General features: G+C 51.6%; 1 protein-coding gene and 1 long non-coding RNA gene across 6 annotated transcripts in view; one reads left to right on the forward strand and one right to left on the reverse strand.

Annotated features, from left to right (window-relative positions):
• Window positions 1-26,274, reverse strand: part of LOC140396559 (fatty acyl-CoA reductase 1) — a 328,616-nt gene that overhangs the window by 207,423 nt on the left and 94,919 nt on the right. The window lies entirely within an intron of this gene.
• LOC140396560 (uncharacterized) overlaps window positions 1-26,274 on the forward strand; it is a 119,928-nt gene that overhangs the window by 5,249 nt on the left and 88,405 nt on the right. Inside the window, exon 2 of the long non-coding RNA XR_011936570.1 lies at window positions 6,932-7,006. This is a non-coding gene — a long non-coding RNA (uncharacterized lncRNA). The remainder of the gene's footprint in view (window positions 1-6,931; window positions 7,007-26,274) is intronic.

A 26,274-nucleotide genomic window follows, 5' to 3' on the forward strand; every position in this document is an offset into this window, starting at 1 on the left:
TCAGTCAAAAAAATAGTTTTATTTCTTTGTTTAGTGTTGACTCTTGTGTGAAAGTCTCATCAGTTCAAAATCCCAGGGGTGGGCAGGTTCCTTGAGAGATGTTGGTGCAGGAGCCTAGATGCCCACGTTGGGAATACTGGGCTGTCAGTCGTGGATCTAGGTTATGGTGCCACCCAGAATAAGAATTCATGATGTTAAGTTCCACGCAAAACTTCTATTTTTCCGTTGCAGTAAAACAAACAGCAATAAGACCAAGAGATCACCAATAAAACTACCGACATCAAGTGTTATAACATTAATGAACTTATGGGGCGGGATTCTCCGACCCCCCCACCCCCCGCCGGGTCGGAGAATCGCCGGGGGCTGGCGTGAATCCCGCCCCTGCCGGTTGCCGAATTCTCCGGCATCGGATATTCAGCGGGGGCGGGAATCGCGCCGCGCCGGTTGCCCCCCCCCCCCCCCGGCGATTCTCCGGCCGGCGATGGGCCGAAGTCCCGCTGCTGGAATGCCTGTCCTGCCGGCGAGGATCAAACCACCTCTCTTACCGGCGCAACTAGGCGGCGTGGGCAGGCTCCGGGGTCCTGGGGGGGGCGCGGGGCGATCTGGCCCCGGGGGGTGCCCCCACGGTGGCCTGACCCGCGATCATGGCCCAGCGATTCGCGGGCAGGCCTGTGCCGTGGGGGAACTCTTTCCCTTCCGCCTTCGCCAGGGTCTCCACTATGGCGGAGGCGGAAGAGACCCCCTCCACTGCGCATGCGCGGGGATGCCGTGAGCGGCCGCTGACGCTCCCATGCATGCGCCGCACGGCAAAGTCATTTCCGCGCCAGCTGGCGGGGCACCAAAGGCCTTTCCCGCCAGCTGGCGGGGCGGTAATCAGTCCGGCATGAGCCTAGCCCCTCAAGGTGAGGGCTCGGCCCCATAAGATGCGGAGAATTCCGCACCTTTGGGGCGGCGCGATGCCGGACTGATTCGCGCCGTTTTTGGCGCCGATTGGCGGACACCGCGCCGATTGCGGAGAATCCCGCCCATTGAGTTATTCAGCTGAATATGTATTTATGAAAAAAATAAGTCACCCATAAATGCATAACATAGAAAAATAGAATCTGTACAGTGCAGAAGGAGGCCATTCGGCCCATCGAGTCTGCACCGGCCCTCTGAAAGAGCTCCCTACCTAGGCCCATTCCTCTGCCCTATCCCCGTAACCCCACCCAATCTGCACATCTTTGGACTGCGGGAGGAAACCGGGTGAGCACCCGGAGGAAACCGCAGTCACGGGGAGAAAGTGCAAACTCCACACAGTCACCCGAGGCCGGAATTGAACCCGGGTCCCTGGCGCTGTGGGGCAGCAGTGCTAACCACTGTGCCACCCTCGCATAAGAAAAAGGGCAAAAAAAATAACTGGCATGCAGATGTGTAAGATATCACTGTGCTGAGCGCATTACCATTCAAAACTGCTGATAAAAAGGTTTCTGTCCAGAATAATGAATCCTGTATTGATTATTTCGAGGGAAGATATCTATGAAGGTTTGAGACACTTTGGTTACCATCACTTTTATATCCTCAGTTTTGCTGCTGCAATGGAAGGATTTTTATACTTCTACACTTTCTGACATTTTGAAGTCCTTCCCAAGCACACAGAGTTTTTCAATTGCCTATTAGTTTCTCTGCAAATAGAGGATAGAAGTATTGCTTGTTAATTCGAAGCATGTTTAAAAACAAACAGGGAGTGAAGTGTCTCACATTTCTCACACTACAATGGACCAAGAGCTACAGCGGTTCGCGAGCCTGCAGCAGGCTTTTTAATTTGTGCAATTTGCCATTGACAGTATTTTGCTTCCACCCACTCATCAAGTATTTTACCACATTCGCTTAAATCCTGATAGATGTATCTCTTGTGAATGGTGGAAGTTAATGGATCACCGCAGTCAGGAGCTTATTGAACATTCAGAGCTGAAACAAAAACGGTTCGCACCATTATTTGGAAATTTGGTCCTGCCAAACATCTTGTCCAATCAGTTTAGGCGCAGTCAGTCTTGTGTTCCAAAAGGCAATCTGTCCTCTTAAAAGGAAGTTGTGCTGGATCACATGGGGGTTGTTGCTAAATGCTATTGCCACAATTTTAAACAGGGAAAATAGTACACTGGGGCTTACAGAGCACTCCAGACCCATAGCTACTGACTGCACTGGCGGCCTGAGTGCTGCAGGAGGACAGGAGGAGAGATGCCACTGATCCACAGAGGGCCAGGAAGTTCTCAAAGAACACCCTCAGAAGTGTTTGAGAGGACGTGGCGGTGAGATCAATTACCCGCATCGAGGACTGAAATGCGCTGCCAGGAGACATCTATTGACATTATGTGGATGGTGAAGGACAGTGAATGAATCCTCACCGGACATCACCTACCAATCGCTCCCCCAGCCCCCGGCACTGCTTAATGTACCACAGTCCATTACCCACCCAACTCTATTCTTGGTGCTCAGACTGAAGATTCAGATACTGGCACCCTTCGAACCACCTCTCTCTGCATTCACAGCCTCCCAGTCATTCACATCGTATCAATGGCCTCAGGCCCAACCCCCGATGTTCCGTCCCCGACCGGCCGAGTTCCCGACGGCGCGGCGGCTGCGGACTCAGCCCAGCGCCGCCACAGCCGGGGGGGGGGGGGAGAGCCGATCTGCGGGCAGGGGGGACTTTGTCATGGGCTGGGGGCACCGTTAGGGTTGGTCCGGGGCTCGCGAGCCGGCCAAAGTGGGGGGACTGTTTGATGGCCGGGTCCGCCAGCCATGTAGAATGGCACGGCTGCTGCAGGCTGCCACCGTGCTAATGCGCGGCCACGGACCCGGCAATTCTCCGGGTCTATCAGCAGCTAGAGCCGGATGCTCTGCACTGCCTTCCTGCTAGCCCCCAGCAAACCGTCGAATCGGAGGCCGTTTTACGCCATTCTTTCTGTCGTAACATGCCACCGTTCCCACGTCCCACTTGTGGGGCCATAGCCTCAAAATTGGAGAATCCAGCCCTCCTGTGGGACAAGCTGGCACAATAGAAGGATGCAGAGGAGACCTGGTGGGGAACAAGAAGGTGTCCGTCTCCTGATCAAACACAGATATTTCACCCAAGAATTGTCCAATCCCAGGAGGACGAGAGAGAGCAACCTCTAATGAAGACTTGTTTGGGCACTGGCAGCCACCAGCTCAGATACTGCACCCCATGTGCCTGACAGGGTGGCAGAGAGTTGTGAGATGCATATGGCGAGTGATCAGGAATCAGCAGACTGCAGCCGCACAAGCGCTCTGGGGGCCTCAGAGGCAGATGGGTTGTGTGGCAGAGGACAGAGGAGGGGGTGGTGTACAGGCAGCCACACAGCCCCCTGTCGAGGAGCACGGAGTCTGGCTCCAACTCGGCAGGGGGGCAACACAGAGCTTGCTCTCGCTGCAGCCTTGATTCAGCGCCGTGTCATCCTGCACAGCAGAACCTGCAAATCCCATGGTCGTTGCAGAATTTGTGTGAACCGAATTCCCTGTTCACTCTGGGAGAACGGAGTAACAGCCCCTTCCAAATTTACCACAATACACTTCAGAGTACTTCCAGAGAATTTGTTACAGCAGGCGTTCCCCACATCACCACCCCTGAAAGTTGGGTAGCTGACCATTTCAGAGGTATTAGTGCTAGGGCCTCTTGCAGCTGATATATATTCTTTAGTGAGTGATGTGGGAAATGTTGAATGGGCCTGTGTGGTTCCCATTTGGAAACAGATTCTGGATCATATCAGCCTCTCGGCCTGTGTGACGTGATGACTGCATCAATTTAGCTGCTTACAGCGCCTGCATGGGGCGCCCATGCGAGTGTCTTTCCTAAGCATCGACAGTCCACTGTGCCAGCGGCTTCCACTGATCTGAATTTCACGCCCTCAGACTTTTATTTGTGTTCATTAACATTGGTATTTTTTCAGGGTTACAAAAATCATTGGTTAAAAACAGAAAGATTCAGCTGGTCTGGCAGCATCTGTGGAGAGGGATACAGAGTTAAAGTTTTGAGTCCGTATGATGACTCTTGGCCACTGCTACTCAAAAATCAAGGGCGCCTACCGTTCCATCCCCCGACCGCACTTTGGGAAATCAGATCATAAGACGGTGCTCCTTCTCCCAGCATACAAGCAGAAATCAAGCAGGAGAATCCAGCTAAGAAGGTTGTGCAGTGCTGGTCCGAGGAGACAGAAGAGCTCTTACGTGACTGCTTAGAGACAGTGGACTGGTCCATATTTAAGAACTCAGCGACCAACTTAAATGAGTATGCCACCACCGTCACAGACTTCATCAGCAAATGTGTGGACGACTGCGTGCCAAAGAAAGCAGTACGTGCGTTCCCCAACCGGAAACCATGGCTCAATCGCAAGATTGACTCCCTGCTGAAGAACAGATCTGAGGCGTTCAAGTCAGACGATCCTGACCTATACAAGAAATCCAGGTACGACCTCCGCAAAGCCATCCGGAATGCCAAGAGAGAATATCAAACCAAGCTGGAGTCACAGACAGACTCTCGGCGGTTGTGGCAAGGACTAAACAACATAACGGGCTACAAAGCGAAGCCGAACAGTATCTCTGGCAGCAGCGCACCCCTCCCCGATGAACTCAATGCATTCTATGCTCGGTTCGAGCAGGTAAGCAACAATCCGCTGGCGAGTGCCCCAGCAGCCCATAATTCACCCATACCCACCATCACAGCTTCCGAAGTCAGATTGGCCTTCCTGAAAGTGAACCCTCAGAAGGCGACGGGCCCAGACGGAATCCCTGGTCGTGCACTCAGAGCCTGCGCGGACCAGCTGGCAACCTGTCCCTACTCCACTCCGAGGTCCCCACCTGCTTCAAGAAGACCACCATCATACCGGTACCAAAGAAGAACCAGGCAACGTGCCTCAATGACTACTGACCAGTGGCCCTGACTTCAGTCGTAATGAAGTGCTTCGAGAGGTTGATCATGAAGCGCATCACCTCCATACTCCCAGAACGCCTTGATCCACTGCAATTCGCATACCGCTGCAACCAGTCCACATCAGACGCCATTTCCCTGGCCCTACACTCATCCCTAGAGCATCTCGAAAACAAGGACTCCTACATTAGACTCTTATTTATTGACTACAGCTCCGCCTTCAACACCATAATCCCAGCCAAGCTCATATCAAAGCTCCAAAACCTAGGACTTGGCTCCCCACTCTGCAACTGGATCCTCGATTTTCTGACCTACAGACCACAATCAGTAAGAATGAACAACAACACCTCCTCCACAATAGTCCTCAACACCGGCGCCCCGTAAGGCTGCGTACTTAGCCCCCTACTCTACTCCCTGTACACACATGACTGCGTGGCAAAATTTGGTTCCAACTCCATCTACAAGTTTGCTGACGATACGACCATAGTGGGCCGGATCTCGAATAATGATGAGTCCGAATACAGGAGGGAGATAGGGAACCTAGTGGAGTGGTGTAGTGACAACAATCTCTCCCTCAATGCCAGCAAAACTAAAGAGCTGGTAATTGACTTCAGGAAGCAAAGTACTGTACACACCCCTGTCAGCATCAACGGGGCCGAGGTGGAGATGGTTAGCAGTTTCAAATTCCTAGGGGTGCACATCTCCAAAAATCTGTCCTGGTCCACCCACGTCGACGCTACCACCAAGAAAGCACAACAGCGCCTATACTTCCTCAGGAAACTAAGGAGATTCGGCATGTCCACATTGACTCTTACCAACTTTTACAGATGCACCATAGAAAGCATCCTATCGGGCTGCATCACAGCCTGGTATGGCAACTGCTCGGCCCAGGACCGCAAGAAACTTCAGAGAGTCGTGAACACCGCCCAGTCCATCACATGAACCTGCCTCCCATCCGCTGACTCCATCTACACCTCCCGCTGCTTGGGGAAAGCGGGCAGCATAATCAAAGATCCCTCCCACCCGGCTTACTCACTCTTCCAACTTCTTCCATCGGGCAGGAGATACAGAAGTCTGAGAACACGCACGAACAGACTCAAAAACAGCTTCTTCCCCACTGTCACCAGACTCCTAAATGACCCTCTTGTGGACTGACCTCATTAACACTACACCCTGTATGCTTCATCCGATGACAGTGCTTATGTAGTTACATTGTATATGTTGTGTTGCCCTATTATGTATTTTCTTTTATTCCCTTTTCTTCTCAAGTACTTAATGATCTGTTGAGCTGCTCGCAGAAAAATATTTTTCACTGTACCTCGGTACATGTGACAATAAACAAATCCAATCCAATCCAATCCAATAAACAAATCCAATCCAATGCTTCCTGGGTTTCCTCCGAGTGCTCCGGTTTCCTCCCACAGTCCAAAGATGTGCAGGTTAGGTGGATTGGCCATGATAAATTGTCCTTTGGTGTCCAACGGTTAGATGGGGTTGCTGGGTTACGGGTACAGGGTGGAGGAGTGGTCTTGGGTAGGGTGCTCTCTCCAAGGGCCGGTGCAGACTTGATGGGCCGAATGGCCTCCTTCTGCATTGCAGATTCTATGATTCAGAGCTGAATACGGCATCTGGGCTCGAGGACCTTGATACAGAGTCATATAGACTCGAAACGTTCTCCCCATGTCTGCGTGGGTTTCCTCCTGATGCTCCGGTTTCCTCCCACAAGTCCCGAAAGACGTGCTGTTAGGTAATTTGGACATTCTGAATTCTCCCTCAGTGTAACCGAACAGGTGCCGGAATGTGGCGACTAGGGGCTTTTTACAGTAACTTCATTGCAGTGTTAATGTAAGTCTACTTGTGACACTAATAACGATTATTATTAGTATTATTATTAAACATTAACTCTGTTTCTCTCGCCACAGACGCTGACAGACCTGATTCTGAGTCCTTCCAGCACCTTCTGCTATTATTACAGATTTCCAACATCCGCTATTTTTGCTTTTACAGAAGCGATTGGTTGGACTGGGAGATTTACGCTTCAGACGAGATAACACTGCAGTAACAGTGATGCACGTCTTCCTGGTAAATGTTAATGAAGGAAGTGTTCTTGACGGGAATTGCAGTTTTTCTTATCTGTTGAATTGGATTGCAGCTGACATGGGAAGGACGGCAAGATTATATTTTTAACATTTTAATGATAGTGTAGTATTTGTAAGATATTTTGTAAATCTAGCCGCGCATCACCTTTAGTCGTGAGTTTAACCTCGTCCACAGGAATGTCATGATTTGAATGACTTGCACCCCAAGTGGCACTTGCTACAATACTTGCTCACACCCTGATACTTTCACTGTGTTTCTACAACTGGGAACAATTCGATGAGTGTGGTGAACGTATTGTACTAACCATTCACCCTGTATTACACTGTATCATGCTGTTGCCCATGTGGGCTCCACCTATGGACCATTGTACGATATTACTCAGAATGCATCATGTTGGTGCCCTTGTGGGCTCCGCCCCCTTGAGGGGAGGTATAAAGAGCAGCTGCCCTATAGGCGGCCCTCACTAGCAGAGCAGTCGCAGGCAGGCACTGTTCTAGTTGATTAAAGCCACTGTTGACTTCAACTCTCTGTCTCGCGTGAATTGATGGTCGCGTCAATGAGTATTTCAGCAGTCAACTAAAAACAAAATGAATGACAAAAGGCAAAAGGCAACATCCCTGAAGGACTCAGAGTAAGAAGCAGGAATCAACAATATTCCAAGAAACATTCGACAACCGGAACCAACAGCATGACAGCTAAATGGACATCTTTAGAATCTGCTGATGTTTCGGCACGTATGTTCCCAGATTTATTCCCACCTCTAACCTGTTTCAAATGCTCAAGTTGACAAAGAGAAGCAGGGTCTGTACAGAAGAGGCTTTGCTGAAGATCAGCGCAGTAAGGGCTGCCCTTGCAGCATTCATAGAACCCAGCGTGCTGATACTGAGAATCAGTGTCTGCCCTGAATTACAACGCAGCTTGATTACAATAATTCATAGCAGGTTTACATTTCAGGCTGGTGTGTTTGGCATTACTGAGCAGTCCCCAAACACGCCAGTCAGAGTATGCAAACTCCGTGGCTATGGAAACCGCTCGATTTGCTCTGAGCGATGAGTAAAGTCATGCTGCCTATTCCCACAACTGAGGCAGTCCAACCCTCTGAGCAGAGATGATGCGGATGAAATAATCACAAGAGTTCAAAATGTAAAAAAAAAAAATCAGCCACTCTCTTCCTGAGGGATACAATTCCCACAAAGGTGATTCTGATTTAGGTGCTGTGCGGAGCATTCCATCTTGTCACATTACCACAGGCAAGCACGATTAGTGAGATTATTTTTAAATGAAGATGTTTATTGTTTTTGCTTCTCATCTTCTTTGAGATGATTGAAAAGGCGATAGGCGCCAATAAGCGACCCACACCCAGCTCCACCAACTCCAGAGCTGGCAGATGCGCAGGAACAGCTTTGGGGAAATCTCCCTCCCTCAATTGCAGATAAATGCTCGAAACATTTTCCAGGTTACAATGCTGACTTCTATAAGGCACATTACAGCATTTACTTTTTTTAAATTAAAAGTTCTAAAATGTAAAACCACAATTTTTTCAAACACTTTTTGCTCCTTTTCTTCTCCTGCACGTTTTGATTGTGGCCCAACCTAACGGGAGTAGCGCTAAGTGGGGCAGCGAGCGCGACTTGCCGGGTGCGTCCCGGCGGCCGACACGGCAACACCGCAGAACGGTATCTAATGTCCATTGGTGCCGGAAATGATTCCCCACGGGCTCCACGGCGGAAGTGGCCGTTCCACCAGCTGATTCGCCTGGACCGCGCCCGGCAGCTCCCCAGTAACAAGGGGGTGAGGACGCAGCACATAAACCGCTCGCTCCGAACGTATTCCAGACAGTACACAGCCACGGCACCATGGAGACCTGGCCAGGCCGCTGGATGCCATGGACAATTTATTCCCCCCCCCGCACCCCCGCACCCCCGCCAGGTGCCAGAGGATCAGCCTCACCAGTGCTGCCTGGTAGGCAGCGGCCGACAGTTCGGGCAGCGTAACCAGGAAGACCGCAGGATCAACGATCTCCACCGGGTCGCACAGGTAAGTTGACATGACCCCCGCCCTGGCACCAGTCATCCCCAGGATGCACATCAGAGGTGGAGGCAGCATGCTATTTACGCTGCATATTGCCTCTGATGGGCGTCCTTTAGAGACCCTGGGTCCGGAGGGCCCTGGCACCGGTCTCACCCGCCATCGCCCAGACCTCTATTTGTCCCCACAGGAGCAGTTGTTACAGAACAGGCGGGAACGGGCCCAAACAGGCGGCGGGGTGCCAGGTATCAGAGTCCTCACCAAGGCACATGTACCCACGAGGTTCCACTCGAGAGCTGTGAAGAGCTCATGTAGCTAACAAAGCCAATTCACTATTTGCAATATCCTTCATCCGCGCAGCCAGAGGCTGCTCACAGTCAGAGGGAGTTAAAGTGACCTTCACCATATTATCATGGACCGGGGTTTGCCCTGGAGGGGGGGAGGTGGGATACAGGCAGCAGCTGAAGTTGCCCCTGATATGGGTACACACAATCCGGGGGGGTTAGCCTGTAGGACCCGCAGGCACTGAGCACTTCACCGCCCCCCCCCAGCGCAGGTGCGTTCACTCCCACCGATGGTGCCCAGCCCCTTGACCAGGCCTTCCCCCTGAAAGCAACCCCCCCCCCCCCCCCAGGCCCCCCCGCACTGGGGCAGCAGCTTCAGTGCCCCCACCGCCGCATGCCTGATTTCGGAGATGGCTACTCACCTCCTTTGATCCCCTCCGCAGCCATCGCCCGCGTGACCCCGCTGGGGAGCCGATTAGATCGGCCTTTAGATCGGACGTCTATCCCATTAATGAGATGAAGGTTGCCCTCTGCTGGTGTTAATTGAAACCTCGCCACGTCCAGGTGGGATCTGGAACCCACCAACGGGAGAGGGACGATTAGATCGGAAACCGAACGGCGCCTGGCGGGGATCCCGATTTTAGCTACTCCCTCGATCAAACCGGCTCGCACGGATCCGCATCAGGCACAACGCAGCCGTTAGATCGCCCCCTCTACCTCACAGTGCCAAATGCCCCTAGTGTTTTGCCAAGTGATTATCTGTCACATATTAACTGCAACTGAGTGCTGAGTGTGGGCAGCCAAACCTGGTCCATTCATAGAATCCCTACCATGCAGCGGGAGGCCATTCGGCCCATCGAGTCTGCACCGGCCCTTCGAAAGGACACCCGACCTCGGCCCAATCCCATGCCTTATTCCTGAAACCGCAGCCTAAGCACAGCCAATCCACCTAACCTGCACATCTTTGGACTGTTGGAGGAAACCAGAGCACCCGGAGGAAACCCACGCAGACACGGGGAGAACGTGAAAACCTCACACTGACAGCCACCCGAGATCAAATCCCTGACGCTGTGAGGCAGCAGTGATAACCACCGTGCCACCCCCTTCTCTTGCACTTTTCAGTTATGGCTGCTGGACAGTAATTCTGAAATAAATGCACAAATAGCATTTTGATCTCCACTGAGTGACTGACTTCTCATTGCTCACCGGGCTACTGAAGGCCATGTTTGCCGTCAGCACCTCTAGTCGTTTTTTATTCATGCTTTTCTGTGTGCTAAAACCTTTGCAAATGAATCTGCAGATGGTCACCAGTTTTTATTGATGCTGCAATACTTTTTGCATCATTCTTCAGCTGACTGTGAGTATACAGTTTTAGAAAGAGACAGCATTGCAAAGTCTTCAAATTTCAGCTGCCTTTCCACTCTTTTACAAATGTTTACAAACTCTGCAATTCTAACACAGATGCTGTTCTTAATTTTCCGCTGCCCAAAATTCTTTAAACAGATTACTGTGGCTACCAGATCAGGTCACAGGCTAGGAATCCAACGGCAAGTAACTCACCTCCTGACCCCCACAATAAATACTGGCCTAACCAACGAAGCCCACATCCCGTTAGTGAATTTAAAAATGTTTACAATAAAGATAATATAATAATCTTTATTATTGGCACAAGTAGGCTTAAAAATGTTTTCGTCTTGTTTTTAAAAATTTAGAGAACCCAAATTTGTTTTTTTCCAATTAAGGGAAAATTTAGTTTGGCCAATCCACCTAGCCTGCACATATTTGGGTTGTGGGGGTGAAACCCACGCAGACACGGGAAGAATGTACAAACTCCACACGGACAGTGACCCAGGGCCGGGATTCGAACCCGGGTCCTCAACGCCGCAATCCCAGTGCTAACCACTGTGCCATGTGCCGTCCCACAAGTAGGCTTACATTGACACTGCAATGAAGTTACTGTGAAAAGCCCCGAGTCGCTACACTCAGACGCCTGCTCGGATACACTGAGGGAGAATTCAGAATGTCCAAATTACCGAACAAGCACGTCTTTCGGGACATGTGGGAGGAAACCGGAGCACCCGGAGGAAACCCACGCAGACACGGGGAGAACGTGCAGATTCCGCGCCGACAATGACCCAAGCCGGGAATCGAACCTGGGACACTGTCGCTGTGAAGCAACTGTGCTAACCACTGTGCTACCGTGCCGCCCTAATATATGAAACAGCAACTATATCTCCAGTTAATGACCAGCCGCTCTGAACCTGATTACTCAAAATGATGGTTTCCAGTCAAGACATGTATTTGGATAAAACTTCTTCCATGAAAATCTGTGTCCATTATTAGGGCATTTATTCTTTGCATTCTGAATCAAATCTGCTACGTTCATGGTGAATCATGCAAACAGCATCGTATATTGAGACAGTTATCGTTTATCACAGCTGCCAATCTGCATTGAACGTTGTGTGTACGGTGCAGGCATCCTGTAACTGTTATACTCACTTCCTGGAACATTTCCGCATTATCCTCTTTTGACCATCAAAGGTTTATTGACATAGGGACTGAGTCAGAGAGAAAAAAATACAGTCATGTCAAGTTGGTTTCCCTTAACCTGCAGCCAAAGGTTGACTGACATGAGCCGATCTGCAAATTTGTACACCCTCATCAACTTCGACACACCCCAGAACTTGCCGACTGGTAACATTCATGTTTTGAAGTTTTAAATCGACAGGACAATTTAAGTTTAGCTGGGTCTGCGATGCTGCCATCCAGACAGTGCGGCACAGCGCCAGAATTAGCTGCTTAAATGTAGATAGTGAGCTCACGGGAAGTGATCTGCCGTAATCTGAAATAAACAACTGTCGTTGTAAAAGTGCACCAAAGCAAATTTGAGTGCACAAATTATGGGCTGGATTCTCCGATCCTGCGGCTGGTCCGGAGGATCCATCTGGTTTTACGACCGGAAAGTCAGTGCCGCCCCCGCACCGATCCTCCGCCCGGTGGGGGTGGGGGGCTAGCACCCACGTGTAAAGCCCCCAGTTTTACTGCAGGTACGATCGCAGAATGGCTGGGTCCATGGGCACGGCGCCGCCCTGCAGCGGCCGCACCAAAAACTGCCCCCCTGTAAACAGCCTCGCCATCCCCGAGCCACCCCGCACCAGTGCCCACAGCCCCCGCCATAGCCCCCCTGGCAGCGGAACGGCTCTCCCCGACAGTGGCGGCGTTGGAGACAGTCCGCACCCGCCATGCTAGGTCCCGGATCGTTGTGAGGACACACGCCCCACGCCGTCCGGGACCCAAGCCATCGGGGGCAGAGCATCTGGGGAGGACCTCAGGTGACGTCCCGATAGCGTGCGGCGTGAATACGCCATTTTTGAGGGGGCAGGGCATCGCAAAAACAGCGTAAACGTGGATTCTCCGGCTGATCATTGTGGTAGTCTGTGTAGAGGTATTACGGTACCTGGTAAAGCTGGAACACCATTGGCAGATATTGTATGTTTCCTATTGGTCAAGCTGTATGGTAGCTCCGCCCTGCAAGGCGGGGTATAAGAGCCCGTGCCGCCCCAGCAGCCTTCTTTCTGTACCTGAGCTGCTGGGGGAAACATCTAGCTTATTAAAGCCTTCAGTTGGACTACAACCTCGCTTTAGTGGTCATTGATCGTGCATCAGTTTAATAAGCTAGATTTTAAAAGATGGAGGTCCGAATCAAGCCGGAGTGTCTGCAACTCAGCCCCCCTGCGGCGAACTCAGCGGCAACCTTCAAGCACTGGCTGGCGTGTTTTAAAAGATATCTCGGAACGGCCGAAAACACACCCACGGGAGAACAGAAATTGCAAGTCCTGCACTCGAGGGTGAGCCTGGAAATTTACACCCTCATCGAGGACACGGACGACTTCGATGCAGCAATGGAGCTGCTAAAAGGACATCATGGGGCGTCATTCTCCGACCCCCCGCCGGGTCGGAGAATGGCCGTTGACCGCCGTGAATCCCGCCCCCGCCCCCGCCGAAGTCTCCGCTCCCGGAGATTGGGCGGGGGCGGGAATCCGGCCGCGCCGGTTGGCGGGACCCCCCGCTGGATTCTCCGGCCCGGATGGGCCGAAGTCCCGCCCAGGAATTGCCTGTCCCGCCGGCGTAAATCAAACCTGGTATTTACCGGCGGGACCAGGCGACGTGGGCGGGCTCCGGGGTCCTGGGGGGGGCGCGGGGCGATCTGACCTCGGGGGGTGCCCCCACGGTGGCCTGGCCCGCGATCGGGGCCCACCGATCCACGGGCGGGCCTGTGCCGTGGGGGCACTCTTTCCCTTCCGCCTCCGCTACGGCCTCCGCCATGGCGGAGGCGGAAGTGACTCTCCCCACTGCGCATGCGCGGGAAACTGACAGCGGCCGCTGACGCTCCCGCGCATGCGCTGGGAAACTGACAGCGGCTGCTGACGCTCCCGCGCATGCGCCGCATTCCCGCGCCAGCTGGCGGGGCAACAAACGCCATTTCCGCCAGCTGGCGGGGCGGAAATCCCTCCGGTGTCGGCCTAGCCCCTCAATGTTGTGGCTTGGCCGCCAAAGATGCGGAGACTTCCGCACCTTTTTGCCGGCGCGATGCCCGTCTAATTTGCGCCGGCTTTGGCGCCAGTCGGCGGGCATCCCGCCGTTGGGGGAGAATTTCGCCCCATATTCGCCCCGTAAACCAGGTCTACACCCAACATCTGCTAGCAACGAGGCGACAAATCCCTGGGGAATCGCTGGAAGAATTCTACCGTGTGCCCCTGGTGTTGGGGAGAAACTGCAGCTGCCCGTAAGTTTCGGCGAGTGAACAGACAGAACTCTTGGTCCGGGACGCTTTCGTAGCAGGTATGCTGTCCTCCCAAATCCGCCAGCGATTGCTGGAAAAAGACACTCTAGGTCTCAAGGAGGCACATCCCTTGCAGGCTCCCTGGATCAGTCGTGGCCTCGAACACTCTCAACTGCTACAACAATTGTACTTATCAACGGGCACAAGACGTCCTGCTTAATTGACTCTGGGAGCACGGAGAGCTTCATACACCCCGACACGGTAAGGCGCTGTTCTCTCCTCGTCTACCCCATTAATCTAAAAATCTCCCTGGCCTCCGGTTCCCACTCAGTAGAGATAAAGGGGTTTTGTGTAGCAAACCTCACAGTCCAGGGAAGGGAGTTTAAAAATTACCGGCTCTACGTCCTTCCCCACCTCTGCGTGGCCCTATACCCCCCCCTCACTGTCTGCGGCCTCGCGACCCTCAAGGTCGATCCGCCTTCCCTGTTTGCCAACGTCACCCCGGATTGCAAACCCGTCGCCACCAGGAGCAGACGGTACAGTGCCCAGGACCGGATCTTTATTAGGTCAGAGGTCCAAAGGCTACTGAGGAAAGGAGTCATTGAAGCTAGCAACAGTCCCTGGAGAGCTCAAGTAGTGATGGGGTGGTAAAGACCGGGGAGAAGCATAGGATGGTCATCGACGACAGTCAGACCATCAACAGGTTTACGCAGCTGGACGCGTACCCTCTCCCCCGCATATCCGACCTGGTAAACAGGATTGCGCATTACAAGGTCTTCTCCACGGTGGATCTTAAGTCCGCCTACCAACAGCTCCGCATCCGCACTAGTGACCGCAAGTACACTGCCTTCGAGGCAGATGGGCGGCTCTACCACTTCTTAAGGGTTCCCTTCGGTGTCACTAACGGGGTGTCGGTCTTCCAGCGCGAGATGGACCGAATGGTTGACCGGTACGGTTTACGGGCAACATTCCCATATCTCGATAATGTCACCATCTGCGGCCACGACCAGCAGGACCATGACACCAACCTCCGAAGATTCCTCCAGACCGCAAAAATCTTTAACCTTACTTACAACAAGGATAAATGCATGTTTAGCACTGACCGCCTAGCCATCCTCGGCTACGTAGTGCAAAATGGAGTTATAGGCCCCGACCCTGGACACATGTGCCCCCTTATAGAGTTCCCCCTCCCTCACTGCTCCAAGGCCCTGAAGCGCTGCCTAGGGTTTTTCTCTTACTACGCCCAGTGGGTCTCCAACTATGTGGACAAGGCCCGTCCCCTGATCCAATCCACAGTTTTTCCCCTGTCGATACAGGTCCGCCAGGCCTTCAGCCGCATCAAAGCAGACATTGCAAAGGCCACGATGCACGCCATCGATGGGTCCCTCCCCTTCCAGGTCGAGATCGACGCATCTGACGTAGTTCTGGCGGCCGGCTCATCCAAGCGGCCTTCTTCTCACGTACCCTCCATGCTTCCGAAATCCGCCACTCCTCAGTCAAAAAGGAGGCCCAGGCCATTGTAGAAGCTGTGGGACATTGGAGGCATTACCTGGCTGGCAGGAGATTCACTCTCATCACTGACCAACGGTCGTTTGCTTTCATGTTCGATAATGCACAGCGGGGCAAGATAAAAAATGATAAGATCTTGCGGTGGAGGATCGAACTCTCCACCTACAACTACGAGATCTTGTATCGTCCCAGGAAGCTAAATGAGCCTCCTGATGCCCTGTCCCGCAGCACATGTGCCAACGCACAAGTGGACCGCCTCTGAGCCCTCCACGAGGACCTCTGCCACCCGGGGGTCACTCGCTTTTTCCACTTTATCAAGACCCACAGACTGCCCCACTCCATCGAGGAGGTCAGGACAGCCACCAGGGACTGCCAAATCTGCGCGGAGTGCAAACCACACTTCTACCAGCCAGAGAAAGCGCACCTGATAAAGGCTTCTCGGCCCTTTGAACGCCTCAGCATGGACCTCAAAGGCCCCCTCCCCTCCACCGACCGCAACACGTACTTCCTGAACGTGATTGACGTGTACTCCCGGTTCCCATTCGCCATCCCCTGCCCCGACATGACCGCAACCACCGTCATCAAGGCCCTCCATAGCATCTTTACACTGTTCGGCTTCCCCGCTTACATGCATAGTGATAGGGGGTCCTCCTTTATGAGCGACGAACTGCGTCAATTCCTGCTCAGCAAGGGCATCGCCTCGAGCAGGACGACTAGTTACACCCCCCGGGGTAACGGACAGGTAGAGAGGGAGAACGGAACGGTCTGGAAGACCGTCCTACTGGCCCTACAGTCCAGGAATCTCCCAGCCTCCCGCTGGCAGGAAGTCCTCCCGGATGCCCTCCACTCCATCCGGTCGCTGCTTTGTACCACGACCAACCAAACACCTCACAAACGTCTCCTTGTCTTCTCCAGGAAGTCCTCCTCTGGGACCTCGCTCCTGACCTGGCTGGCAGCTCTCGGACACATCCTGCTCCGAAAACACGTGCGGACGCACAAGTCGGACCCGTTGGTCGAGAGGGTCCATCTTCTCCACGATAACCCCCAGTACGCCTACATGGCGTACCCCGACAAGATACGGTCTCCCTACGAGACCTGGCACCCGCCGGATCCCCACGCACACCCCAGCCACCAGTTCCACCCTCCCTCCCACCTTACAGGAGGATCGGTCTTTCCGCCGGCCCCATCTAGGCCCCCCCACCCACCGACGCACCCCGCAGGCGCTCCCTTCCCAGGTCAACCGTTTTCCCACCAGCGCCGTCTACGGGTGTTGAAGCTGCCACTGAGATCAAGGCCACGCTCCCGGAGTTACAGACGCCCGAGCCTCCACCGGTGTCACCACCAAAGCTTCGACGATCACAGAGGACAACCAGGGCCCCCGATCGACTGATTGCTTCTTTTTAAAGTGTATATAGTTAATTGTGAATCTGTAAATAGTTACAAAACGCTGTACGGAGGTATTACGGTACCTCCATGACTATAATTTCTATCACGTCATGTTGTAATATCAGGCCACCACCCCCCGTCGGACTCTTTTTTAACAGGGGGTGAATGTGGTAGTCTATGTCAGGTATTACCTGGTAATGCTGGAACACCATTGGTAGAGATTGTATGCTTCCTATTGGTCAAGCTGTATGGTAGTTCCGGCCTGCAAGGCGGGGTATAAGAGCCCGTGCCGCCCCAGCAGCCTTTTTTCTGTACCTGAGCTGCTGGGGGAAACATCTAGCTTATTAAAGCCTTCAGTTGGACTACAACCTCGCTTTAGTGGTCATTGATCGTGCATCAATCACCAAAGGCGATTTCGGCGTTGGTGATAGGAGAATCCCGCCCTGTGTTTATGAATGTCCAGTGACCCAACCACTGGAGTGGATTCTGGTGCTATTTTCCCTTTACACGCCAATCAAATTCTCCATTTACCTCTTTCCCATTTGACTTTTATGCAATTTTATTACTGTTTCTACCTTTTTCTTTTGATATTTTCTCCTGGTAGCTTCCCAGCCCTCCTTCTCATCATAGGTTCAACTATTTTAGTTTCTTTTTCTTAACCTATTCATTTCTGTTTTCGATTTTTTTTTGACACAATGCCTTCTAAAAGAAAATGTATCCTTTCATGAGATGTGGGTTTCATTGGCAAGGCTGACATTCTCTCCACATCCCTAATTGCCATTGAACAACGTGGTCTGCTCGGCCATTCCAGGGGCTAGTTAAGAGTCAGCTGCTTTGCGGTGGGTCCTTGTTTACCATGGGCATTGCTGGCTCGGCCAGCATTTTATTGCCCATCTCTAATTGCTCTTTAGAAGGTAATACTGAGCTGCCTTCTTAAACCACTGCAGTCCTTGTGGTGTAGCTACACCCACAGTGCTGTTGGGAAGGGAGTTACAGGATTTGGACCCAGCGACAGTGAAGGAATGGGGATATATCTCCAAGCCAAGATGGTGAGTGACTTAGAAGATAACTTCCAGGTGCTGGTGTTCCCATGTACCTGTAGCATTTGTCTTTCTAGATGGTAGTGGCCGTGGGTTTTTGGAAGGTGCTAAGGAACCTTGACGAGTTCCTGCAGTGCATCTTGCAGACGGTACACACCGGCTGCTACTGTACGTCGGTGGTGGAGGGAATGATTGTTTGTGGATGGGGTGCCAATCAAGCGGGCGGCTTATTTCTAGATAGCGTTGAGCTTCTTGAGTGTTGTTGGAGCTGCACTCATCCAGGCAAGTGGTCAGGAGTCACATTTAGCCGCATCAGGGAAGGACGGCAGATTTCAATCCTTAAAGGACACTAGTGACCAGATGGGTTTTTACATCAATTTATGATAGTTTCCTGGCCATTGTTACTGAAACTAGTTTATAATTTCAGATTTTATCAATTGAATTTAAATTCCACCTGATAGCATGGTAGGATTTGAACCTATGCCTCTATATTGCTAGATATTACCACTGTCTCCCCCGAAAGGTAAAATATTTAAAAGTTATTATGAGTTCACTTTCTTTTATTTCCAGTGCTTTCCGCATGTCTCATGTGTGGTGCTATGCATGTACACATCAATGGGACTCACATCTTTTGTCCTCTCTGGGGACTGCCATTAGCACTCTTTCCCCTTGGTTTCTGTGGCCATTAGCACCCAGTTTCCCTGGGTTTCTGTGGCTATGACTCAGCTTTCATTCTCACTCCACAGTATAAATATTTCCCACTTTCTCTGTCTGTTAGCTTTGACTAAGAGTCATCGGGCCCGAAACGTTCGCTCTTTTCTCTCCCTACAGATGCTGCCAGACTTGCTGAGATTTTCCAGCATTTTCTGTTTCGCATCAATGTATAACATTGTTTACCGATGTATATAGTTATTGGTACGACCTCCGAGCAGCAGGTGGCAATAGAGATCCACCGTGTGACTTGAGACACCTGCCAGTTGGTAGTAAGTCATTAAAGAGAATAGTCACACTTAGAGTAGCTCCAGGAGAATTCACTGAATTCGTTTAGCAGCCATCGTCTGTATTATAGTTAGTTTGTTATCTTTCCACGTGTTTGTTAATGAATTATCTTTCTAATGAATCAACTGTATGTTCTGTGTACATCATTATCATGTTCACCACACAGAACACAACATCATAGTTTGGCTATCTACACTGATTTGAGCCTCTTAGAAAGCTCAGTAAATGCGAATGGGAGCAGAAATCATCTGTGCTGAGCTTGAAAGCTTCTTTCCCTTTGATCAAGGTCACCCAAATGGCTCAGTATGGCAGGGCCCCAATCTGGTCAAATGTCCTATTTCATCTCGGTATTGTCTCCTCTGGTCCTTCTAATGTGCCATGTCATCAATCCAATCACCCATTCAGCCGGTGTAACACAACAGGTGGATTGCCTTATTTTCTTCACTTTAGAACCATGCTCGCCTTCAGTCTCATGGTCAAGAATAGACAGATCCTGATACAATAAAAGGGTTGGCCAAGTGGTAGATCCTGGTCAAAAATCTCTCTCCACATCGAGACTAGCACAAAACATATGGGAGCAGGAATTGTTACATTCGTACAACAGATCATATTAGATTATCTTTCATACATTGACTCTGTCTACACCCCCCCGCTGCCTTGGGAAAGCGGGCAGAATAATCAAAGACCCCTCCCACCCAAGTTATTCTCTCTTCCAACCTCTTCCATCGAGCAGGAGATAAAGACGCCTGGCAACGTGCACTAACAGATTCAAAAACAGCTTCTTCCCCGCTGTTACCAGATTCCGAATGACCCTCTTATGGACTGAACTGGGGCGTCATTCTCCGACCCCCCGCCGGGTTGGAGAATCGCCGGGGGCTGCCGTGAATCCCGCCCCCGCCGGTTGCCGAAGTCTCCGGTACCGGATATTCGGTGGGGGCGGGAATCGGGCCGCGCCGGTTGGCGGGCCCCCCCGCTCGATTCTCTGGCCCGGATGGGCCGAAGTCCCGCCGATAAATTGCCTGTCCCGCCGGCGTGGATTAAACCACCTTTTGAACGGCGGGACAAGGCGGCGTGGGCAGGCTCCGGGGTCCTGGGGGGGGCCCGGGGCGATCTGACTCCGGGGGGTGTCCCCACGGTGGCTTGGCCCGCGATCGGGGCCCACCAATCCGCGGGCGGGCCTGTGCCGTGGGGGCACTCTTTCCCTTCCACCTCCGCCACGGTCTCCACCATGGTGGAGGCGGAAGAGACTCCCTCCACTGCGCATGCGTGGGAAACTGTCAGCGGCCGCTGACGCTCCCGCGCTTGTGCCGCCCCGAGATATAATTTCCGCGCCAGCTGGCGGGGCAACAAAGGCCGTTTCCGCCAGCTGGCGGGGCGGAAATTCCTCCGGCGTCGGCCTAGCCCCTCAATGTTGGGGCTCGGCCCCCAAAGATGCACCTTTGGGGCGGCGCGATGCCCGTCTGATTGGCGCCGTTTTGGGCGCCAGTCGGCGGACATCGCGCCGTTTCGGGAGAATTTCGCCCCAGATCTCTCCACACATCTTCTCCACTGAGTAGTACACTCCGTAAGCCTCTCCCGATGTCTATGTATTGTCTGTACAAAGTGTATTTATGTACGTCCTATGTTTTTCATGTACGGAACGGTCTGCCTGGACTGTACGCAGAACAATACTTTTCACTGTACCTCGGTACACATGACAATAAATCTAAATCTACACCTAAATACATAAATAACATTGACAATGTGGGGGCACTATTGTGTGGAGATTCATCAGCCAACATGGTGTAATGAAATACTTTGGTGGAGAGTACTGGGTAAGTCATAGGATTATCATCAGAAAACAAACTTCAGCTGATAGTTTTGCTCGGTCCCAGAGGAGAACGTGTTGAACAAGTGGAAAGGATTGATAACTGTGTTTGTTCTCTTACTGTCCTCAGTTCATTTATTAGTCAATGTTGATAAAGAGACATGCTGGCTTTTAAGATTTTATTACTTATGTTTAATTTGTTTCAGAAGTTAATGGGGATTTAAAAATGTTCATAATGATTTTACAATAACAAGAAAGTAAAGGGCACAATATTTTAGTTTTATTTCTGTACATAATAAATAATTGATTTAAAAGAATTATCATGGGTCCAGCTATACTCTGTACCTCATTAGTGTGATTCCATTATCATAAACATCTAAAATGTGGAAATAGATGAATGAAATAATTTACAATTTAATGAAATTAATCAACTAATTATATGGAGTGCGCAAGATGCGCCAGACTGGTTTCGGATTAACACTGGCTACAGAAACATCAGAGGAAATTGTATTGACAAGTAGTGTTTCTCAGACTCTTGTCCTTGAAGATAAAAGGGCTGTAAATTAATATCACTTATTCATTTTTTGGAAATGGAATGTGGCGCTGCGTCCTGGGTGGTAGGACAACGTTTCCCGACAGCGGCGGAGCTTGCGACACGAGTACAAGTTGAGGACAGAGACCAATCTATTTTTTTCCAGAGTATCCAATTAATTTTTTCCAATTAAGGGGCAATTTAGCGCGGCCAATCCACCTACCCTGCACATCTTTGGGTTGTGGGGGTGAGACCCGCGCAGACACTGGGAGAATGTGCAAACTACACACGGACAGTGACCCGGGGCCGGGTTCGAACCCGGGTCCTCAGCGCCGTGAGGCAGCAGTGCTAAGCACTGCGCCACCATGCAGCCCATGAACAGAATCCAATCTAAATGAGCACTTGACGTCCCACTAAAGTGCGTCAGCAGAAAAACCGAGACTGACTCTCCAGTGCAGTGATGACGGGATAGTTCACTGTTTAGGCATCATCGTGCAAATGAACCGAGGCCCTACTGGCCTGCTCGGGTGGATGTACAAGATCCTCTGACACTATTTCAAAGTGGGGAGTTTATTATCCCCAGTATCTTGAGCAATACTTATCCCTCAATCAACATCACAAAAGCATAGAGAATCATAGAATCATAGAAAATGTACAGAAGGAGGCCATTCAGCCCATGTTGTCCATGCCAGCCCAGGACACCCAGGCTAATTCCACCTTCCTGCACCCAGTCCAGAGCCCTGAAGCTACCAGCACTGAAGGTGCAGGTCCAGATAAAAGGAGTTTAGTGTCTCTGCCTCCACCACCAACTCGGGCAGCGAACTCCAGACTCCCACTACCCTCTGTGTAAAAATGATCTTCCTCATTAGGTCCTCTCTACACCTTCTGCCACTTATCTTGACTCTATGGGCACGAATTTCCGATCGCGGGGCAACGTATCCGTGCCGTCGTGAACGCCGTCGCGAAACGGGCGTGGGCAGTGGCAACTCTGGCCCCCACAGGGGGCCAGCACAGTGCTGGAGAGTCTCACGTTGCTCGAGCCTCACTAACTGGCGCGCACTGGGGGCGGCGCCAACCCGCGCAGGTGCGTTGGCCGTACTGAATGCTCCGGCCCCGAAGCAACATGGCGCTGGGGTTCAGGGGCCGGACGCGCAACAAAGAACGCCCGGGGGGGGGGGTGGAGGAGAGGCCGGCCCGCTGGACGGTGGGTCCCGGTCGTGGGCCACACCCCATCGGAGGCCCCCCCGTCCGTCCGGGCCGCCCCCGTCCCTTCGCGCAGAGTTCCCGCCGGCAGCGACCAGGTGTGAGTGGCTTTTCCGTGCGGCCGTTCGGCCCATTCAGGCCGGAGAATCGGCGGCCCGGCCTCGTACATCAACCGGCGCCGCGCTAAACACGCCGGCGCAACAAAGAACAAAAAACAAAGAAATGTACAGCACAGGAAAGGCCCTTCGGCCCTCCAAGCCCGTGCCGACCATGCTGCCCGACTGAACTACAATCTTCTACACTTCCTGGGTCCGTATCCCTCTATTCCCATCCTGTTCATGTATTTGTCAAGATGCCCCTTAAATGTCACTATCGTCCCTGCTTCCACCACCTCCTCCGGTAGCGAGTTCCAGGCACCCACTACCCTCTGTGTAAAAAACTTGCCTCGTACATCTACTCTAAACCTTGCCCCTCTCACCTTAAACCTATGCCCCCTAGTAATTGACCCCTCTACCCTGGGGAAAAGTCTCTGACTATCCACTCTGTCTATGCCCCTCATAATTTTGTATACCTCTATCAGGTCTCCCCTCAACCTCCTTCGTTCCAGTGAGAACAAACCGAGTTTATTCAACCGCTCCTCATAGCTAATGCCCTCCATACCAGGCAACATTCTGGTAAATCTCTTCTGCACCCTCTCTAAAGCCTCCACATCCTTCTGGTAGTGTGGCGACCAGAATTGAACACTATACTCCAAGTGTGGCCTAACTAAGGTTCTACACAGCTGCAACATGACTTGCCAATTCTTATACTCAATGCCCCGGCCAATGAAGGCAAGCATGCCGTATGCCTTCTTGACTACCTTCTCCACCTGTGTTGCCCCTTTCAATGACCTGTGGACCTGTACTCCTAGATCTCTTTGACTTTCAATACTCTTGAGGGTTCTACCATTCACTGTATATTCCCTACCTGCATTAGACCTTCCAAAATGCATTACCTCACATTTGTCCGGATTAAACTCCATCTGCCATCTCTCCGCCCAAGTCTCCAGACAATCTAAATCCTGCTGTATCCTCCGACAGTCCTCATCGCTATCCGCAATTCCACCAGCCTTTGTGTCGTCTGCAAACTTACTAATCAGACCAGTTACATTTTCCTCCAAATCATTTTATATATACTACAAAGAGCAAAGGTCCCAGCACTGATCCCTGTGGAACACCACTGGTCACAGCCCTCCAATTAGAAAAGCATCCCTCCATTGCTACTCTCTGCCTTCTATGGCCTAGCCAGTTCTGTATCCACCTTGCCAGCTCACCCCTGATCCCGTGTGACTTCACCTTTTGTACTAGTCTACCATGAGGGACCTTGTCAAAGGCCTTACTGAAGTCCATATAGACAACATCTACTGCCCTACCTGCATCAATCATCTTAGTGACCTTCTCGAAAAACTCTATCAAGTTAGTGAGACGCGACCTCCCCTTCACAAAACCGTGCTGCCTCTCACTAATACGTCCATTTGCCTCCAAATGGGAGTAGATCCTGTCTCGAAGAATTCTCTCCAGTAATTTCCCTACCACTGAAGTAAGGCTCACCGGCCTGTAGTTCCCGGGATTATCCTTGCTACCCTTCTTAAACAGAGGAACAACATTGGCTATTCTCCAGTCCTCCGGGACATCCCATGAAGACAGCGAGGATCCAAAGATTTCTGTCAAGGCCTCAGCAATTTCCTCTCCAGCCTCCTTCAGTATTCTGGGGTAGATCCCATCAGGCCCTGGGGACTTATCTACCTTAATATTTTTTAAGACACCCAACACCTCATCTTTTTGGATCACAATGTGACCCAGGCTATCTACACCCCCTTCTCCAGACTCAACATCTACCAATTCCTTCTCTTTGGTGAATACTGATACAAAGTATTCATTTAGTACCTCGCCCATTTCCTCTGTCTCCACACATAGATTCCCTTGCCTATCCTTCAGTGGGCCAACCCTTTCCCTGGCTACCCTCTTGCTTTTTATGTACGTGTAAAAAGCCTTGGGATTTTCCTTAACCCTATTTGCCAATGACTTTTCGTGACCCCTTCTAGCCCTCCTGACTCCTTGCTTAAGTTCCTTCCTACTTTCCTTATATTCCACGCAGGCTTCGTCTGTTCCCAGCCTTTTAGCCCTGACAAATGCCTCCTTTTTCTTTTTGACGAGGCCTACAATATCACTCGTCATCCAAGGTTCCCGAAAATTGCCGTATTTATCTTTCTTCCTCACAGGAACATGCCGGTCCTGTATTCCTTTTGACTGCCACTTGAAAGCCTCCCACATGTCAGATGTTGATTTGCCCTCAAACATCCGCCCCCAATCTATTTTCTTCAGTTCCCGCCTAATATTGTAATAATTAGCCTTCCCCCAATTTAGCACATTCATCCTCGGACCACTCTTATCCTTGTCCACCAGTACTTTAAAACTTACTGAATTGTGGTCACTGTTACCGAAATGCTCCCCTACTGAAACATCTACCACCTGGCCGGGCTCATTCCCCAATGCCAGGTCCTGTACCGCCCCTTCCCTAGTTGGACTGTCTACATATTGTTTTAAGAAGCCCTCCTGGATGCTCCTTACAAACTCCGCCCCGTCTAAGCCCCTGGCACTAAGTGAGTCCCAGTCAATATTGGGGAAGTTGAAGTCTCCCATCACCACAACCCTGTTGTTTTTACTCTTTTCCAAAATCTGTCTACCTATCTGCTCCTCTATCTCCCGCTGGCTGTTGGGAGGCCTGTAGTATACCCCCAACATTGTGACTGCACCCTTCTTATTCCTGATCTCTACCCATATAGCCTCACTGCCCTCTGAGGTGTCCTCTCGCAGTACAGCTGTGATATTCTCCCGAACAAGTAGCGCAACTCCACCTCCCCTTTTATATCCCCCTCTATCCCGCCTGAAACATCTAAATCCTGGAACGTTTAGCTGCCAATCCTGCCCTTCCCTCAACCAGGTCTCTGTAATGGCAACAACATCATAGTTCCAAGTACTAATCCAAGCTCTAAGTTCATCTGCCTTACCCGTAATGCTCCTTGCATTAAAACATATGCACTTCAGGCCACCAGACCCGCTGTGTTCAGCAACTTCTCCCTGTCTGCTCTGCCTCAGAGCCACACTGTCCCTATTCCCTAGTTCTCCCTCAATGCTTTCACCTTCTGACCTATTGCTCCCGTGCCCACCCACCTGCCATACTAGTTTAAACCCTCCCGTGTGACACTAGCAAACCTCGCGGCCAGGATATTTATGCCTCTCCGGTTTAGATGCAACCCGTCCTTCTTATACAGGTCACACCTGCCCCGGAAGAGCTCCCAGTGGTCCAGATAATGGAAACCCTCCCTCCTACACCAGCTGTTTAGCCACGTGTTTGGCTGCTCTATCTTCCTATTTCTAGCCTCACTGGCACGTGGCACAGGGAGTAATCCCGAGATTACAACCCTCGAGGTCCTGTCTTTTAACTTTCTGCCTAGCTCCCTGAACTCCTGCTGCAGGACCTCATGCCCCTTCCTGCCTATGTCGTTAGTACCAATATGTACAACGACCTCTGCCTGTTTGCCCTCCCCCTTCAGGATGCCCTCTACCCGTTCGGAGACATCCTGGACCCTGGCACCAGGGAGGCAACATACCATCCTGGAGTCTCTTTCACGTCCACA

This window comes from Scyliorhinus torazame, chromosome 19 (genome assembly GCF_047496885.1).
Source record: "Scyliorhinus torazame isolate Kashiwa2021f chromosome 19, sScyTor2.1, whole genome shotgun sequence".
In the NCBI taxonomy this organism is placed as follows: Eukaryota; Metazoa; Chordata; class Chondrichthyes; order Carcharhiniformes; family Scyliorhinidae; genus Scyliorhinus; species Scyliorhinus torazame.